We start from the raw sequence: 16,247 nt of genomic DNA, 5'->3' as shown, positions 1-16,247 counted from the left end.
GGAAAAAGTGGGGAACTGTGGCGAACACTGCAGAAGAGTGGGGAACGGTGTGGAAAAATGCAGAAGTGTGGAGAAACAACGGGAGCAGGGTGAACGGAGTGGAAAAAGTGGGGAACTGTGTGGAACACTGCAGAACAGAGGGGAATCAAAGGGAGCAGGGGGAACGAATTGGAAAAAGTGGGGAACCGTTAGGAACACTGCAGAACAGAGGGGAACCAAAGGAGCACGGGGAAGAGATTGGAAAATTTGGGAAACCATGGAGGACAGTGCAGGACGGAGAGGAACCAAAGGGAGCAGGGGGAACAGATTGGAAAAAGTGGGGAACTGTGGGGAAATGTGTAGAATAGAGGGGAACCAAAGAGAGTATGGCGAACAGATTGGAAAAAGTGTGGAACCGTGGGGAACTCTGCAGGACAAAGGGGAACCAAAGGGAACAGGAGGTACAGGTTGGAAAAAGTCGGGAACCGTGGCGAAAACTGCAGAGCAGTGGGGAACCAAAGGGAGCTGGGAGAACAGATTGGAAAAATTGGGGAACAGTGGGGAATATTGCAAAAAAGAGGGGAACCAAATGGAGCATGGGAAAAGATTGGAAAAAGTGGGGAACCGTGGGGAAAACTGTAGAACAGAGTGGAACTAATAGAGCAGGGGGAATTGATTGGAAAAAGAGGGGAAATGTGAAGGACACTGCAGGACAGAGGGGAACCAAAGGGAACAGGGGGAACGGATTGAAAAAAGTGGGGAACTGTGGGGAACTCTGCAGAACAGAGGGGAACCAATGGGAGCAGGAGGAACTGATTGCAAAAAGTCGGGAACTGTGGGGAACACTGCAGGACAGAGGGGAACCAAAGGGAGCATGGGTAACGGATTGGAAAATGTGGGGAACTGTATGGAAAACTGCAGAATAGAGGGGAACCAAAGGGAGCAGAGGGAACAGATTGGAAAAAGTGGGGAACTGTGTGGAAAAATGCAGAACAGTGGGGAACCAAAGGGAGCAGGAGGAACAGATAGCAAAAAGTCGGGAACTGTGGGGAACACTGCAGGACAGAGGGGAACCAAAGGGAGCATGGGTAACGGATTGGAAAATGTGGGGAACTGTATGGAAAACTGCAGAATAGAGGGGAACCAAAGGGAGCAGAGGGAACAGATTGGAAAAAGTGGGGAACTGTGTGGAACACTGCAGAACAGAGGGGAATCAAAGGAAACAGGGGGAACGGATTGGAAAAAGTGGGGAACCGTTAGGAACACTGCAGAAAAGAGAGGAAGCAAAGGAGCACGGGGAAGAGAGTGGAAAAATTGGGAAACCATGGAGGACAGTGCAGGATGGAGGGGAACCAAAGGTAGCAGGGGGAACAGATTGGAAAAGGTGGAGAACTGTGGGGAACAATGCAGAACAGAGGGGAACCAAAGGGAGCAGAGGGAACGGATTGGAAAAAGTGGAGAACCGTGGGGAACACTGCACGACAGAGGAGAACCAAAGGGATCTGGGGGAACAGATAGGAAAAAATTGGGGAACTGTGAAAACACTGCATGACAGAGGGGAACCAAAGGGAGCAGGAGGTACAGGTTGGAAAAAGTGGGGAACCGTGGAGGACACTGCAGGACAGAGGGGAACCTAAGGGAGCAGAGCGAACAGATTGTAAAAAAGTGGGGAACCGTGGGGAACACTGCAGAACAGTATGAAACCAAAGCGAGCAGGGGGAACAGTTTGGAAAATGTGGGGAACCGTGTGGATCACTGCAGAACAGAGGGGAACCAAAGGGAGCAGGGCAACGCATTGGAAAAAGTGGGGAACCGTGGGGAACACTGCAGAACAGTGAGGAACCAAAGGGAGCAGGGGGAACAGATTGGAAAAAGTGGGGAACCGTGTGGAAAAATGCAGAACAGTGGGGAAACAAAGGGTGCAGGAGGAACAGATTAGAAGAAGTGGGGTACCGTGTGCAAAAATGCACAACAGTGGGGAACCAAAGGGAGCAGGGGGTACAGGATGGAAAAAAATGTGGAGAATCGTGGGGAACACAGCAGAATAGAGGGGAACCAAAGGGAGCAGGGGGAACGGATTGGAAAAAGTGGGGAAGCGTCGGGAACACTGCAGAACAGAGGCGAACCAAATGGAACAGGGGGAACGGATTGGAAAAAGTGGGGAACCATGGGGGACACTGCAGGGCAGAGGGGATCCATAGGGAGCAGGGGGTACAGGTTGGAAAAATGTGGAGAACCGTGAGGAAAACTGCAGAACAGTGAGGAACCAAAGGGAGCAGGGGGAATAGTTTTGAAAAAGTGGGGAACCGTGTGCAAAAATGCAAAACAGTGGGGAACCAAAGGTAGCAGGAGGAACAGATTGGAAAAAGTTGAGAACAGTGGGCAACACTGCAGAACAGAGGGGAATCAAAGTGTGCAGATGGAACAGTTTGGAAAAAGTGGGGGCCCGTAGGAACAATGCAGAACAGAGAGGGACCAAAGGGAGCAGGGGGAACAGATTGGAAAAAGTGGGGAACCGTGTGGAAAAATGCAGAACAGTGGGGAAACAAAGGGTGCAGGAGGAACAGATTAGAAGAAGTGGGGTACCGTGTGGAAAAATGCACAACAGTGGGGAACCAAAGGGAGCAGGGGGTACAGGATGGAAAAAAATGTGGAGAATCGTGGGGAACACTGCAGAATAGAGGGGAACCAAAGGGAGCAGGGGGAACGGATTGGAAAAAGTGGGGAAGCGTCGGGAACACTGCAGAACAGAGGCGAACCAAAGGGAACAGGGGGAACGGATTGGAAAAAGTGGGGAACCATGGGGGACACTGCAGGGCAGAGGGGATCCATAGGGAGCAGGGGGAACAGTTTTGAAAAAGTGGGGAACCATGTGCAAAAATGCAAAACAGTGGGGAACCAAAGGGAGCAGGAGGAACAGATTGGAAAAAGTTGAGAACAGTGGGCAACACTGCAGAACAGAGGGGAACCAAAGGGAGCAGGGGAACGCATTGGAAAAAGTGGGAAAGCGTCGGGAACACTGCAGAACAGAGGAGAACCAAAGGGAGCAGGGGGAACGGATTGGAAAAAGTGGGGAACCGTTTGGAAAAAGTAGGGAACCGTGTGGAAAAATGCAGAATAGTGGGGAACCAAAGGGAGCAGAGGGAACGAATTGGAAAAGGTGGAGAACTGTGGGGAACACTGCAGAACAAAGGGGAACCAAAGGGACAAGGGGAAACGGATTGAAAAAGTGGGGCCCATGGCGAACACTGCATGCCAGAGGGGAATCAAAGGGAGCAGGGGGAACCGATTGGAAAAAGTGGGGAACTGTGGGGAACACTGCAGAACAGAGGGGAACCAAAGGTAGCAGGGGGAACGGATTGGAAAAAGTGGGGAACCATGGGGGACACTGCAGGGCAGAGGGTAACCAAAGGGAGCATGGGGACAGATTAGAAAAAATTTGGAGAACCGTGGGGAAAACTGCAGAACAGAGAGGAACCAAAGGGAGCAGGGGGAACAGCTCGGAAAAGTGGGGGCCCGTAGGAACAATGCAGAACAGAGAGGGACCAAAGGGAGCAGGGGGAACAGATTGGAAAAAGTGGGGAACCGTGTGGAAAAATGCAGAACAAAGCGGAACCAAAGGGAGCAGGGGGAACAGATTGGAAAAAGTGGGGATTCGTGGAGAGATCTGCAGAACAGAGGTGAACCAAAGGAAGCAGGGGGAACGGATTGGAAAAATTGGGGAAAAGTGTGGAAAAATGCGGAATAGAGGGGAACCAAAGGGAGCAGGGGATACAGGATGGAAAAAAATGTGGAGAATCGTGGGGAACACTGCGGGACAGAGGGGAACCAAAAAGAACAGCGGGAACAGATTGCAAAAAGTTGGGAACCGTGGAGAACACTGCTGAACAGTGAGGAACAAAAGGGAGCAGGGGGAACAGATTGGAAAAAGTGGGGAACCGTGTGGAAAAATGCAGAACAGTGGGGAAACAAAGGGTGCAGGAGGAACAGATTAGAAGAAGTGGGGTACCGTGTGGAAAAATGCACAACAGTGGGGAACCAAAGGGAGCAGGGGGTACAGGATGGAAAAAAATGTGGAGAATCGTGGGGAACACTGCAGAATAGAGGGGAACCAAAGGGAGCAGGGGGAACGGATTGGAAAAAGTGGGGAAGCGTCGGGAACACTGCAGAACAGAGGCGAACCAAAGGGAACAGGGGGAACGGATTGGAAAAAGTGGGGAACCATGGGGGACACTGCAGGGCAGAGGGGATCCATAGGGAGCAGGGGGAACAGTTTTGAAAAAGTGGGGAACCGTGTGCAAAAATGCAAAACAGTGGGGAACCAAAGGGAGCAGGAGGAACAGATTGGAAAAAGTTGAGAACAGTGGGCAACACTGCAGAACAGAGGGGAACCAAAGGGAGCAGGGGAACGCATTGGAAAAAGTGGGGAAGCGTCGGGAACACTGCAGAACAGAGGAGAACCAAAGGGAGCAGGGGGAACGGATTGGAAAAAGTGGGGAACCGTTTGGAAAAAGTAGGGAACCGTGTGGAAAAATGCAGAATAGTGGGGAACCAAAGGGAGCAGAGGGAACGAATTGGAAAAGGTGGAGAACTGTGGGGAACACTGCAGAACAAAGGGGAACCAAAGGGACAAGGGGAAACGGATTGAAAAAGTGGGGCCCATGGCGAACACTGCATGCAAGAGGGGAATCAAAGGGAGCAGGGGGAACCGATTGGAAAAAGTGGGGAACTGTGGGGAACACTGCAGAACAGAGGGGAACCAAAGGTAGCAGGGGGAACGGATTGGAAAAAGTGGGGAACCATGGGGGACACTGCAGGGCAGAGGGTAACCAAAGGGAGCATGGGGACAGATTAGAAAAAATTTGGAGAACCGTGGGGAAAACTGCAGAACAGAGAGGAACCAAAGGGAGCAGGGGGAACAGCTCGGAAAAGTGGGGGCCCGTAGGAACAATGCAGAACAGAGAGGGACCAAAGGGAGCAGGGGGAACAGATTGGAAAAAGTGGGGAACCGTGTGGAAAAATGCAGAACAAAGCGGAACCAAAGGGAGCAGGGGGAACAGATTGGAAAAAGTGGGGATTCGTGGAGAGATCTGCAGAACAGAGGTGAACCAAAGGAAGCAGGGGGAACGGATTGGAAAAATTGGGGAAAAGTGTGGAAAAATGCGGAATAGAGGGGAACCAAAGGGAGCAGGGGGTACAGGATGGAAAAAAATGTGGAGAATCGTGGGGAACACTGCGGGACAGAGGGGAACCAAAAAGAACAGCGGGAACGGATTGCAAAAAGTTGGGAACCGTGGAGAACACTGCTGAACAGTGAGGAACCAAAGGGAGCAGGGGGAACAGATTGGAAAAAGTGGGGAACCGTGTGTAAAAATGCAGAACAGTGGGGAAACAAAGGGTGCAGGAGGAACAGATTAGAAGAAGTGGGGTACCATGTGGAAAAATGCACAACAGTGGGGAACCAAAGGGAGCAGGGGGTACAGGATGGAAAAAAATGTGGAGAATCGTGGGGAACACTGCAGAATAGAGGGGAACCAAAGGGAGCAGGGGGAACGGATTGGAAAAAGTGGGGAAGCGTCGGGAACACTGCAGAACAGAGGCGAACCAAAGGGAACAGGGGGAACGGATTGGAAAAAGTGGGGAACCGTGTGGAAAAATGCAGAACAGTGGGGAAACAAAGGGTGCAGGAGGAACAGATTAGAAGAAGTGGGGTACCGTGTGCAAAAATGCACAACAGTGGGGTACCAAAGGGAGCAGGGGGTACAGGATGGAAAAAAATGTGGAGAATCGTGGGGAACACTGCAGAATAGAGAGGCACCAAAGGGAGCAGGGGGAACGGATTGGAAAAAGTGGGGAAGCGTCGGGAACGCTGCAGAACAGAGGTGAACCAAAGTGAACAGGGGGAACGGTTTGGAAAAAGTGGGGAACCGTGTGGATCACTGCAGAACAGAGGGGAACCAAAGGGAGCAGGGGAACGCATTGGAAAAAGTGGGGAAGCGTCAGGAACACTGCAGAACAGAGGAGAACCAAAGGGAGCAGGGGGAACGGATTGCAAAAAGTTGGGAACCGTGGAGAACACGGAAGGACAGAGGGGAACCAAAGGGAACAAGGGGAACAGGTTGGAAAAAGTGGTGTCCCATGGGTAACACTGCAAGGCAGAGGTGAACCATAGGGATCAGGGGGTACAGTATGTAAAAAAATGTGGAGAATAGTGGGGAACACTGCACAATAGAGGGGAACCAAAGGGAGCAGGGGGAACGGATTGGAAAATGTGGGGAAGCGTTGGTAACACTGCAGAACAGAGGAGAACCAAAGGGAGCAGGGGGAACAGATTGGAAAAAGTGGGGAACCGTTTGGAAAAAGTAGGGAACCGTGTGGAAAAATGCAGAATAGTGGGGAACCAAAGGGAGCAGGGGGAACGAATTGGAAAAGGTGGAGAACTGTGAAGAACACTGCAGAACAGAGGGGAATCAAAGGGTGCAGGGGGAACAGATTGGAAAAAGTGGGGAACCGTGAGGAACACTGCAGAACAGAGGTGAACCAAAGGGAGCAGGGGGTACAGTTCGGAAAAGTGGGGAACCGTGGGGAACAATGCAGAACAGAGGGGAACCAAAGGGAGCAGGGGGAACAGATAGGAAAAAGTGGGGAATCGTGGGGAGTTCTGAAGAACAGAGGTGAACCAAAGGAAGCAGGGGGAACGGATTGGAAAAAGTGGGGAACAGTGTGGAAAAATGCAGAACAGAGGGGAACCAGAGGTAGCAGGGGAAACAGATTGGAAAAAGTGGGGAACCGTTGGGAACACTGCAGAACAGAGGGGCACCAAAGGGAGAAAAGGGAACGCATTGGAAAAAGTGGGGAACCGTGGGGAACACTGCAGAACAGAGGGGAACCAAACGGAGCAGGGGGAACGGATTGCAAAAAGTTGGGAACCGTGGAGAACACGGCAGGACGGAGGGGAACCAAAGGGAACAAGGGGAACAGGTTGGAAAAAGTGGGGTCCCATGGGTAACACTGCAAGGCAGAGGGGAACCATAGGGAGCAGGGGGTACAGGATGGAAAAAAATGTATAGAATCGTGGGGAACACTGTAGAATAGTGGGGAACTAAAGGGAGCAGGAGGAATGGTTTGGAAAAAGTGGGGAACCGATTGGAAAAAGTTGGGCACCATGTGGAAAAATGCAGATACGTGGGGAACCAAAGGGAGCAGGGGGAACGAATTGGAAAAGGTGGAGAACTGTGGGGAACAATGCAGAACAGAGGGGAACCAAAGGGAGCAGAGGGAACGGATTGGAAAAAGTGGAGAACCGTGGGGAACACTGCACGACAGAGGAGAACCAAAGGGATCAGGGGGAACAGATAGGAAAAAATTGGGGAACTGTGAAAACACTGCATGACAGAGGGGAACCAAAGGGAGCAGGAGGTACAGGTTGGAAAAAGTGGGGAACCGTGTAGGACACTGCAGGGCAGAGGGGAACCAAAGGGAGCAGGGCGAACAGATTGTAAAAAAGTGGGAACCGTGAGGAACACTGCAGAACAGTATGAAACCAAAGCGAGCAGGGGGAACAGTTTGGAAAATGTGGTGAACCGTGTGGATCACTGCAGAACAGAGGGGAACCAAAGGGAGCAGGGCAACGCATTGGAAAAAGTGGGGAACCGTGGGGAACACTGCAGAACAGTGAGGAACCAAAGGGAGCAGGGTGAACAGATTGGAAAAAGTGGGGAATCGTGTGGAAAAATGCAGAACAGTGGGGAAACAAAGGGTGCAGAAGGAACAGATGAGAAGATGTGGGGTACCGTGTGCAAAAATGCACAACAGTGGGGAACCAAAGGGAGCAGGGGGTACAGGATGGAAAAAAATGTGGAGAATCGTGGGGAACACTGCAGAATAGAGGGGAACCAAAGGGAGCAGGGGGAACGGATTGGAAAAAGTGGGGAAGCGTCGGGAACACTGCAGAACAGAGGCGAACCAAAGGGAACAGGGGGAACGGATTGGAAAAAATGGGGAACCATGGGGGACACTGCAGGACAGAGGGGAACCTAAGGGAGCAGAGCGAACAGATTGTAAAAAAGTGGGGAACCGTGGGGAACACTGCAGAACAGTATGAAACCAAAGCAAGCAGGGGGAACAGTTTGGAAAATGTGGGGAACCGTGTGGATCACTGCAGAACAGTGGGGAACCAAAGTGAGCAGGGGAACGCATTGGAAAAAGTGGGGAATTGTGGGGGACACTGCAGAACAGTGAGGAACCAAAGGGAGCAGGGTGAACAGATTGGAAAAAGTAGGGAACCGTGTGGAAAAATGCAGAACAGTGGGGAAACAAAGGGTGCAGGAGGAACAGATTAGAAGAAGTGGGGTACCGTGTGGAAAAATGCACAACAGTGGGGAACCAAAGGGAGCAGGGGGAACGGATTGGAAAAAGTGGGGAAGCGTCGCGAACACTGCAGAACAGAGGCGAACCAAAGTGAAGAGGGGGAACGGATTGGAAAAAGTGGGGAACCATGGGGGACATTGCAGGGCAGAGGGGAACCATAGGGAGCAGGGGGTACAGGTTGGAAAATATGTGGAGAACCGTGAGAAAGACTGCAGAACAGTGAGGAACCAAAGGTAGCAGGGGGAATAGATTGGAAAAAGTGAGGAACCGTGTGGAAAAATGCAGAATAGTGGGGAACCAAAGGGATCAGGAAGAACAGATTGGAAAAAGTTGAGAACAGTGGGCAACACTGCAGAACAGAGGGGAATCAAAGGGTGCAGGGGGAACAGATTGGAAAAAGTGGGGAACAGTGAGGAACACTGCAGAACAGAGGTGAACCAAAGGGAGCAGGGGGTACAGTTCGGAAAAGTGGGGAACCGTGGGGAACACTGCAGAACAGTATGAAACCAAAGCGAGCCGGGGGAACAGTTTGGAAAATGTGGGGAACCGTGGAGATCACTGCAGAACAGAGGGGAACCAAAGGGAGCAGGGGAACAGATTGGAAAAAGTGGGGAACCGTGGGGAACACTGAACAATAGAGGGGAACCAAAGGGAGCAGGGGAAATGGATTGGAAAAAGTGGGGAACCGTGGGAAACACTGCAGAACCAAAGGGAGCAGGTGGAACAGTTTGGAAAAAATGTGGAGAACCATGGGGAAAACTGCAGAACAGAGTGGAGCGAAAGGAGCAGGGGGAACAGATTGGAAAAAGTGGGGTCCCATGCGGAACACTGCAAGGCAGAGGGGAACCATAGGGAGCAGGGGGTACAGGATGGAAAAAAAAGGGAGAAATGTAGGGAACAATGCAGAATAGAGGGGAACCAAAGGGAGCAGGGTGAACGGATTGGAAAAAGTGGGGAAGCGTCGGGAACACTGCAGAACAGAGGGGAATCAAAGGGTGCAGGGGGAACAGATTGGAAAAAGTGGGAAACCGTGAGGAACACTGCAGAACAGAGGTGAACCAAAGGGAGCAGGGGGTTCAGTTCGTAAAAGTCGGGAACCGTGGGGAACAATGCAGAACAGAGGGGAACCAAAGGGAGCAGGGGGAACAGATAGGAAAAAGTGGGGAATCGTGGGGAACACTGCACGACAGAGGGGAACCAAAGGGATCAGGAGGAACAGATAGGAAAAAATTGGGATCTGTGAAAACACTGCATGACAGAGGGGAACCAAAGGGAGCATGGCGAACAGATTGTAAAAAAGTGGGGAACCGTGGGGAACACTGCAGAACAGTATGAAACCAAAGCGAGCCGGGGGAACAGTTTGGAAAATGAGGGGAACCGTGGGGATCACTGCAGAACAGTGGGGAACCAAAGTGAGCAGGGGAACGCATTGGAAAAAGTGGGGAATCGTGGGGGACACTGCAGAACAGTGAGGAACCAAAGGGAGCAAGGTGAACAGATTGGAAAAAGTGGGGAACCGTGTGGAAAAATGCAGAACATTGGGGAAACAAAGGGTGCAGGAGGAACAGATTAGAAGAAGTGGGGTACCGTGTGGAATAATGCACAACAGTGGGGAACCAAAGGGAGCAGGGGGAACGGATTGGAAAAAGTGGGGAAGCGTCGCGAACACTGCAGAACAGAGGCGAACCAAAGGGAAGAGGGGGAACGGATTGGAAAAAGTGGGGAACCATGGGGGACACTGCAGGGCAGAGGGGAACCATAGGGAGCAGGGGGTACAGGTTGGAAAATATGTGGAGAACCGTGAGAAAGACTGCAGAACAGCGAGGAACCAAAGGGAGCAGGGGGAACAGATTGGAAAAAGTGGGGAACCGTGAGGAACACTGCAGAACAGAGGTGAACCAAAGGGAGCAGGGGGTACAGTTCGGAAAAGTGGGGAACCGTGGGGAACAATGCAGAACAGAGGGGAACCAAAGGGAGCAGGGGGAACAGATAGGAAAAAGTGGGGAATCGTGGGGAGTTCTGAAGAACAGAGGTGAACCAAAGGAAGCAGGGGGAACGGATTGGAAAAAGTGGGGAACAGTGTGGAAAAATGCAGAACAGAGGGGAACCAGAGGTAGCAGGGGAAACAGATTGGAAAAAGTGGGGAACCGTTGGGAACACTGCAGAACAGAGGGGCACCAAAGGGAGCAAAGGGAACGTATTGGAAAAAGTGGGGAACCGTGGGGAACACTGCAGAACAGAGGAGAACCAAAGGGAGCAGGGGGAACGGATTGCAAAAAGTTGGGAACCGTGGAGAACATGGAAGGACAGAGGGGAACCAAAGGGAACAAGGGGAACAGGTTGGAAAAAGTGGTGTCCCATGGGTAACACTGCAAGGCAGAGGTGAACCATAGGAATCAGGGGGTACAGTATGTAAAAAAATGTGGAGAATCGTAGGGAACACTGCAGAATAGAGGGGAATCAAAAGGAGCAGGGGAAACGGATTGGAAAAAGAGGGGAAGCGTCAGGAAAACTGCAGAACAGAGGAGAACCAAAGGGAGCAGGGCGAACAGATTGGAAAAAGTTGGGAACCGTTTGGAAAAAGTAGGGAACCGTGTGGAAAAATGCAGCATAGTGGGGAACCAAAGGGAGCAGGGGGAACGAATTGGAAAAGGTGGAGAACTGTGGGGAACAATGCAGAACAGAGGGGAACCAAAGGGAGCAGAGGGAACGGATTGGAAAAAGTGGAGAACCGTGGGGAACACTGCACGACAGAGGAGAACCAAAGGGATCTGGGGGAACAGATAGGAAAAAATTGGGGAACTGTGAAAACACTGCATGACAGAGGGGAACCAAAGGGAGCAGGAGGTACAGGTTGGAAAAAGTGGGGAACCGTGGAGGACACTGCAGGACAGAGGGGAACCTAAGGGAGCAGAGCGAACAGATTGTAAAAAAGTGGGGAACCGTGGGGAACACTGCAGAACAGTATGAAACCAAAGCGAGCAGGGGGAACAGTTTGGAAAATGTGGGGAACCGTGTGGATCACTGCAGAACAGAGGGGAACCAAAGGGAGCAGGGCAACGCATTGGAAAAAGTGGGGAACCGTGGGGAACACTGCAGAACAGTGAGGAACCAAAGGGAGCAGGGGGAACAGATTGGAAAAAGTGGGGAACCGTGTGGAAAAATGCAGAACAGTGGGGAAACAAAGGGTGCAGGAGGAACAGATTAGAAGAAGTGGGGTACCGTGTGCAAAAATGCACAACAGTGGGGAACCAAAGGGAGCAGGAGGTACAGGATGGAAAAAAATGTGGAGAATCGTGGGGAACACAGCAGAATAGAGGGGAACCAAAGGGAGCAGGGGGAACGGATTGGAAAAAGTGGGGAAGCGTCGGGAACACTGCAGAACAGAGGCGAACCAAATGGAACAGGGGGAACGGATTGGAAAAAGTGGGGAACCATGGGGGACACTGCAGGGCAGAGGGGATCCATAGGGAGCAGGGGGTACAGGTTGGAAAAATGTGGAGAACCGTGAGGAAAACTGCAGAACAGTGAGGAACCAAAGGGAGCAGGGGGAATAGTTTTGAAAAAGTGGGGAACCGTGTGCAAAAATGCAAAACAGTGGGGAACCAAAGGTAGCAGGAGGAACAGATTGGAAAAAGTTGAGAACAGTGGGCAACACTGCAGAACAGAGGGGAATCAAAGTGTGCAGATGGAACAGTTTGGAAAAAGTGGGGGCCCGTAGGAACAATGCAGAACAGAGAGGGACCAAAGGGAGCAGGGGGAACAGATTGGAAAAAGTGGGGAACCGTGTGGAAAAATGCAGAACAGTGGGGAAACAAAGGGTGCAGGAGGAACAGATTAGAAGAAGTGGGGTACCGTGTGGAAAAATGCACAACAGTGGGGAACCAAAGGGAGCAGGGGGTACAGGATGGAAAAAAATGTGGAGAATCGTGGGGAACACTGCAGCATAGAGGGGAACCAAAGGGAGCAGGGGGAACGGATTGGAAAAAGTGGGGAAGCGTCGGGAACACTGCAGAACAGAGGCGAACCAAAGGGAACAGGGGGAACGGATTGGAAAAAGTGGGGAACCATGGGGGACACTGCAGGGCAGAGGGGATCCATAGGGAGCAGGGGGAACAGTTTTGAAAAAGTGGGGAACCATGTGCAAAAATGCAAAACAGTGGGGAACCAAAGGGAGCAGGAGGAACAGATTGGAAAAAGTTGAGAACAGTGGGCAACACTGCAGAACAGAGGGGAACCAAAGGGAGCAGGGGAACGCATTGGAAAAAGTGGGGAAGCGTCGGGAACACTGCAGAACAGAGGAGAACCAAAGGGAGCAGGGGGAACGGATTGGAAAAAGTGGGGAACCGTTTGGAAAAAGTGGGGAACCGTGTGGAAAAATGCAGAACAGTGGGGAAACAAAGGGTGCAGGAGGAACAGATTAGAAGAAGTGGGGTACCGTGTGCAAAAATGCACAACAGTGGGGAACCAAAGGGAGCAGAGGGAACGAATTGGAAAAGGTGGAGAACTGTGGGGAACACTGCAGAACAAAGGGGAACCAAAGGGACAAGGGGAAACGGATTGAAAAAGTGGGGCCCATGGCGAACACTGCATGCCAGAGGGGAATCAAAGGGAGCAGGGGGAACCGATTGGAAAAAGTGGGGAACTGTGGGGAACACTGCAGAACAGAGGGGAACCAAAGGTAGCAGGGGGAACGGATTGGAAAAAGTGGGGAACCATGGGGGACACTGCAGGGCAGAGGGTAACCAAAGGGAGCATGGGGACAGATTAGAAAAAATTTGGAGAACCGTGGGGAAAACTGCAGAACAGAGAGGAACCAAAGGGAGCAGGGGGAACAGCTCGGAAAAGTGGGGGCCCGTAGGAACAATGCAGAACAGAGAGGGACCAAAGGGAGCAGGGGGAACAGATTGGAAAAAGTGGGGAACCGTGTGGAAAAATGCAGAACAAAGCGGAACCAAAGGGAGCAGGGGGAACAGATTGGAAAAAGTGGGGATTCGTGGAGAGATCTGCAGAACAGAGGTGAACCAAAGGAAGCAGGGGGAACGGATTGGAAAAATTGGGGAAAAGTGTGGAAAAATGCGGAATAGAGGGGAACCAAAGGGAGCAGGGGATACAGGATGGAAAAAAATGTGGAGAATCGTGGGGAACACTGCGGGACAGAGGGGAACCAAAAAGAACAGCGGGAACAGATTGCAAAAAGTTGGGAACCGTGGAGAACACTGCTGAACAGTGAGGAACAAAAGGGAGCAGGGGGAACAGATTGGAAAAAGTGGGGAACCGTGTGGAAAAATGCAGAACAGTGGGGAAACAAAGGGTGCAGGAGGAACAGATTAGAAGAAGTGGGGTACCGTGTGGAAAAATGCACAACAGTGGGGAACCAAAGGGAGCAGGGGGTACAGGATGGAAAAAAATGTGGAGAATCGTGGGGAACACTGCAGAATAGAGGGGAACCAAAGGGAGCAGGGGGAACGGATTGGAAAAAGTGGGGAAGCGTCGGGAACACTGCAGAACAGAGGCGAACCAAAGGGAACAGGGGGAACGGATTGGAAAAAGTGGGGAACCATGGGGGACACTGCAGGGCAGAGGGGATCCATAGGGAGCAGGGGGAACAGTTTTGAAAAAGTGGGGAACCGTGTGCAAAAATGCAAAACAGTGGGGAACCAAAGGGAGCAGGAGGAACAGATTGGAAAAAGTTGAGAACAGTGGGCAACACTGCAGAACAGAGGGGAACCAAAGGGAGCAGGGGAACGCATTGGAAAAAGTGGGGAAGCGTCGGGAACACTGCAGAACAGAGGAGAACCAAAGGGAGCAGGGGGAACGGATTGGAAAAAGTGGGGAACCGTTTGGAAAAAGTAGGGAACCGTGTGGAAAAATGCAGAATAGTGGGGAACCAAAGGGAGCAGAGGGAACGAATTGGAAAAGGTGGAGAACTGTGGGGAACACTGCAGAACAAAGGGGAACCAAAGGGACAAGGGGAAACGGATTGAAAAAGTGGGGCCCATGGCGAACACTGCATGCAAGAGGGGAATCAAAGGGAGCAGGGGGAACCGATTGGAAAAAGTGGGGAACTGTGGGGAACACTGCAGAACAGAGGGGAACCAAAGGTAGCAGGGGGAACGGATTGGAAAAAGTGGGGAACCATGGGGGACACTGCAGGGCAGAGGGTAACCAAAGGGAGCATGGGGACAGATTAGAAAAAATTTGGAGAACCGTGGGGAAAACTGCAGAACAGAGAGGAACCAAAGGGAGCAGGGGGAACAGCTCGGAAAAGTGGGGGCCCGTAGGAACAATGCAGAACAGAGAGGGACCAAAGGGAGCAGGGGGAACAGATTGGAAAAAGTGGGGAACCGTGTGGAAAAATGCAGAACAAAGCGGAACCAAAGGGAGCAGGGGGAACAGATTGGAAAAAGTGGGGATTCGTGGAGAGATCTGCAGAACAGAGGTGAACCAAAGGAAGCAGGGGGAACGGATTGGAAAAATTGGGGAAAAGTGTGGAAAAATGCGGAATAGAGGGGAACCAAAGGGAGCAGGGGGTACAGGATGGAAAAAAATGTGGAGAATCGTGGGGAACACTGCGGGACAGAGGGGAACCAAAAAGAACAGCGGGAACGGATTGCAAAAAGTTGGGAACCGTGGAGAACACTGCTGAACAGTGAGGAACCAAAGGGAGCAGGGGGAACAGATTGGAAAAAGTGGGGAACCGTGTGTAAAAATGCAGAACAGTGGGGAAACAAAGGGTGCAGGAGGAACAGATTAGAAGAAGTGGGGTACCGTGTGGAAAAATGCACAACAGTGGGGAACCAAAGGGAGCAGGGGGTACAGGATGGAAAAAAATGTGGAGAATCGTGGGGAACACTGCAGAATAGAGGGGAACCAAAGGGAGCAGGGGGAACGGATTGGAAAAAGTGGGGAAGCGTCGGGAACACTGCAGAACAGAGGCGAACCAAAGGGAACAGGGGGAACGGATTGGAAAAAGTGGGGAACCGTGTGGAAAAATGCAGAACAGTGGGGAAACAAAGGGTCCAGGAGGAACAGATTAGAAGAAGTGGGGTACCGTGTGCAAAAATGCACAACAGTGGGGTACCAAAGGGAGCAGGGGGTACAGGATGGAAAAAAATGTGGAGAATCGTGGGGAACACTGCAGAATAGAGAGGCACCAAAGGGAGCAGGGGGAACGGATTGGAAAAAGTGGGGAAGCGTCGGGAACGCTGCAGAACAGAGGTGAACCAAAGTGAACAGGGGGAACGGTTTGGAAAAAGTGGGGAACCGTGTGGATCACTGCAGAACAGAGGGGAACCAAAGGGAGCAGGGGAACGCATTGGAAAAAGTGGGGAAGCGTCAGAAACACTGCAGAACAGAGGAGAACCAAAGGGAGCAGGGGGAACGGATTGCAAAAAGTTGGGAACCGTGGAGAACACGGAAGGACAGAGGGGAACCAAAGGGAACAAGGGGAACAGGTTGGAAAAAGTGGTGTCCCATGGGTAACACTGCAAGGCAGAGGTGAACCATAGGGATCAGGGGGTACAGTATGTAAAAAAATGTGGAGAATCGTGGGGAACACTGCACAATAGAGGGGAACCAAAGGGAGCAGGGGGAACGGATTGGAAAATGTGGGGAAGCGTCGGTAACACTGCAGAACAGAGGAGAACCAAAGGGAGCAGGGGGAACAGATTGGAAAAAGTGGGGAACCGTTTGGAAAAAGTAGGGAACCGTATGGAAAAATGCAGAATAGTGGGGAACAAAAGGGAGCAGGGGGAACGAATTGGAAAAGGTGGAGAACTGTGGGGAACACTGCAGAACAGAGGGGAATCAAAGGGTGCAGGGGGAACAGATTGGAAAAAGTGGGGAACCGTGAGGAACACTGCAGAACAGAGGTGAACCAAAGGGAGCAGGGGGTA

At 51.7% G+C, this 16,247-nt stretch overlaps 1 long non-coding RNA gene across 1 annotated transcript in view; it reads right to left on the bottom strand.

Moving 5' to 3' along the window:
• Window positions 1-16,247, bottom strand: part of LOC138750489 (uncharacterized) — a 185,260-nt gene that overhangs the window by 24,976 nt on the left and 144,037 nt on the right. The gene's annotated exons all lie outside the window — the stretch shown is intronic.

The sequence above is a fragment of the Narcine bancroftii genome, unplaced genomic scaffold (genome assembly GCF_036971445.1).
Source record: "Narcine bancroftii isolate sNarBan1 unplaced genomic scaffold, sNarBan1.hap1 Scaffold_154, whole genome shotgun sequence".
In the NCBI taxonomy this organism is placed as follows: Eukaryota; Metazoa; Chordata; class Chondrichthyes; order Torpediniformes; family Narcinidae; genus Narcine; species Narcine bancroftii.
Note: the sequence above shows the minus strand (reverse complement) of the source record. Positions and strands in the feature narration are given on the sequence as shown.